The sequence below is a fragment of the Triticum urartu genome, chromosome 1, assembly GCF_003073215.2.
Source record: "Triticum urartu cultivar G1812 chromosome 1, Tu2.1, whole genome shotgun sequence".
Taxonomy (NCBI): Eukaryota; Viridiplantae; Streptophyta; class Magnoliopsida; order Poales; family Poaceae; genus Triticum; species Triticum urartu.
The window spans coordinates 118610635-118614621 of record NC_053022.1 but is presented as its reverse complement, the minus strand read 5'-3'; positions in this window follow the sequence as shown (position 1 = coordinate 118614621).

Below are 3987 nucleotides of genomic sequence, written 5' to 3'. Positions count from 1 at the left end.
GCGTGCAAGCACCTTGAAGGGTCGATCCGCTCGGGGTAGTAGCTTGGACTTGCGTTCATTGGGGAAGCGATCCTTGCGAAGGTGTAGCCACACAAGATCTCCAACATGGAACATCATGGGTTGCTTGTTGATGTTGAGCTTGGTCGCGAGTCGTTATACTTGGCGCTCGATGGTGTTCCTTGTATCTTCATGCATCTTCTTGAGGAAGTTGGCTTGGGCACTCGCGTCCAAGTTTGTGCGCTCTTGAAGCAGTAGAGGTAGAATGTCTAATGGGGACAATGGGTTGAAGCCATAGACGACCTCGAAGGGGGACTTGCCGGTAGTCGAATGTCTTTCTCGGTTGTAGGCGTACTCGGCGATGGGTAGGCACTCTTCCCACTCCTTGATGTTCTTCTTTATCAACACTCGTAGGAGGGTGGAAAGCGTACGGTTGGTCACCTCCGTTTGGCCGTCGGTTTGTGGATGGTATGCCGAAGAGAACAAGAGCTAGATTCCGAGCTTGGCGCACAAGGTCTTCCAAAAGTAACTCAAGAACTTGACGTCGTGGTCCGAGACAATCGTCTTTGGCACTCCATGACGGCGCAAAATTTCCCCACAAAACAAATTTTCAATATGTGAAGCATCGTCTATCTTGTTGCAAGGAATGAAATGAGCCATTTTGGAGAAATGGTCCACAACAACAAAAACGGAATCCTTGCCATTTCGAGTTCTAGGCAAACCAAGCACAAAGTCCATGCTAATATCTTCCCATGGTTGATATGGAATTGGAAGTGGCATATAGAGGCCATGAGATTGGGCTTTGGACTTAGCTTTGCGACATGTAGAACACCGGTTGGTGAAGCGATTGACGTCGCGATGCATCTTGGGCCAAAAGTAATTCTTGGAGATTGTAGCAAATGTCTTGTCGCGTCCAAAGTGTCCCATGATTCCGCCACCATGAGATTCCTTCAAAAGTAACAAACACAAAGAGGACTCAGGGATGCAAAGTTTGTTAGCTCTCATAAGGTATCCATCTGTGATATAGTATCGATTCCAGGAAGTATGCATCAAACACTTGGCATAGGGTGTAGCAAATGTAGGATCATGTTCATGCAATTCTTTGATATGCTCAAAACCAATGAAATTCAACTCAAGAGTAGTGACAAGCATGCATATACGGGAAAGCGCATCCGACACAACATTTTCTTTACCCTTAATGTACTTGATGACATAAGGAAAAGATTCAATAAATTCACTCCATTTAGCATGACGCTTGTTCAACTTAGTTTGACCCTTAAGGTATTTAAGTGTTTCATGGTCGGTATGGATGATGAACTCATGTGGACAAAGGTAATGTTCCCATTCATGCAAAACTCACACTAAAGCATATAGCTCTTTGTCATAGATGGGGTAATTGAGTTGCGCTCCGGATAGTTTCTCACTAAAATATGCAATGGGGCGCTTCTCTTGCGTTAACACGCCTCCTATTCCATTACCACTAGCATCGCAATGAATTTCGAAAGGTTTGTCAAAGTTGGGTAATGCAAGCACGGGGGCATGAGTAAGCAAATTCTTAAGCTTAGTGAAAGCAATATCTTGAGATGGTCCCCAAACAAAAGGTGCATTTTTCTTACTCAAAGCATGCAAAGGTGAAGCAATAGTGCTAAAATCCTTCACAAATCTACGGTAGAAACCGGCTAAACCAAGAAAACTATGCACTTGTTGCAAATTGGTTGGTTGGGGCCAAGTTTTAATAGTATTGATCTTAGTTTCATCAACATGAACACCCTTAGAAGAAACTACGAAACCCAAGAAAACAAGCTTATCAACACCAAATAGGCATTTTTCCATATTAGCGTAAAGTTGCTCTTTTCGAAGAGTTTCTAGCACGGTGCGAAGGTGGGTGACATGCTCTTTGAGAGATTTGCTAAACACAAGGATATCATCGAAGTAGACAACAACAAATTCACCAATGTAAGGGCGAAACACGTAATGCATAAGACGCATGAAAGTACCAGGTGCTTCCGATAAACCCATAGGCATGACTAACCACTCATATAGACCAAACTTTGTTTTGAAAGCGGTTTTCCATTCATCATCCTCTTGTATGCGGATTTGATAGTAACCACTTTTAAGATCAATTTTGGAAAACATAGTGGCACCACTAAGTTCATCAAGCATATCATCAAGGCGTGGAATGGGGTACCTATATCTAACAGTGATAGCATTGATAGGTCTACAATCGGAGCACATGCAAAAGCTACCGTCACGTTTTGGCACAAGAATGACCGGTACGGCACAAGGACTCAAACTTTCACGCACATGTCCATGGTCTATGAGATTTTTTACTTGCCTTTGTATTTCTTTGGTTTCGTCGGGGTTGACGCGGTATGTAGCTTTGTTGGGAAGCGGCGCTCCGGGGATGAGATCAATTCGGTGCTCAATGCCTCGTAGTGGAGGTAGACCCGGAGGTAGCTCATCGAGGAAAACATCTTGGAATTCCTGTAATAGAGAAGATAACACCAAAGGTAGATCGTGAGAGTTGTTAGTTCTTGTGACCTCGTCCTTGCACAATAGGACATAGTGTAGGACACTTGATGGGTTCTCACACACTTCTCTCATCTCACGTTTGCTGGCAAAGAGAACTAAGTTTTTCTTGTCACTCATCGTGGAGGCACTCAATTTGGGCTTGTGGCGCTCACTCTCTTTTTGGTGGTTCGCTCTCTCACTATTTTCTCCATGATGGGTGGCTTGCTTGTCGGCGAGCACTTGGCTTGGAGACATAGGTTGTAGCACGAACTCTTTCCCTATCATCTTGAAGCTATAGTGATTTGTACGCCCATTGTGAATGACACCTCGGTCAAATTGCCATGGCCGTCCAAGGAGGAGGTGGCAAACGGTCATCGGAAGGACATCACATTCCAATGTGTCTTCATAGGCACCTATCTTGAAAGAGACTTGTACTCTATGCTCGACTTGTATGGTGCCGGTATCGCTTAGCCATTGAACCTTGTAGGGGTGAGGGTGCTTCATCTTGACCAATTGGAGCTTGGAGCAAAGTTCTTCACTTGCTAGGTTGTGGCAACTACCTCCATCGATGATCACCTTGACGGAACGTCCATTGATGCCCGCCTTTGTGTGGAAGATATGGCATCTTTGATCTTCGTCTTGGTGATGTTGAAGAGTCAAGACCTTGGAGACAACAAGAGCGGGACTTGAATCTTCATCGCAAAAGACTTGGTCATCTTCATCTTCCTTGTTCACTTGTCGGTGCATGGCTACTTGCTCAAGAGCTTCCATTTCTCCTTCACTCATGGAGTCATAGGTTCCGTCGTCGTTCAGGATCATGGTGCGCTTGTTTGTGCACTCGAAGGACTTGTGGCATCGGCCTCCGCATGTGAAGCATTTGATAGAACTTGTCTTGATGGTATCATCGGGTGGAGTAGATGATGATGGAGCTTTCTTGAAGTTGCTTGTAGTAGGAGGACGACTTGAGCTTGTCAAAGCTTTCTTGTAACTTGACTTGTCGCCGTTGCTTGTAGAAGGCTTGGTTGAGGTAGAAGGTGTTGGAGTCATCGAAGCTTGATTGTTGGAGAGGCCATAGGACTTGGATGAGAACTTGGCATACTTGAAATCGTCTTGTACTTGCCGTTCCGCTTTTGTAGCTTGATGCACTAGCTCGATGAGGTTCGAGTATGGTTGGAAGTCGGCGATCTTCTTGATAGGATGATTGAGTCCATTCAAGAACCTTGCCATAGTTTGCTCATCATCTTCTTTGACATTGGCTCGTATCATGGCAATCTACATTTCCTTGTAGTACTCTTTTCAACGCTCTTGGTGCCTTTCTTGAGTTGTTGAAGTTTCTTGAAGAGGTCGCGGTTGTAGTAGTTTGGCATGAATCGTGCTCTCATGACATCCTTCATTTGTGTCCAAGTGGTGATGGGTGGTTCACCTCTTCCCGCTCAGCGCTCAATGATTTGTTCCCACCAAATGAGGACGTAGTCTTGG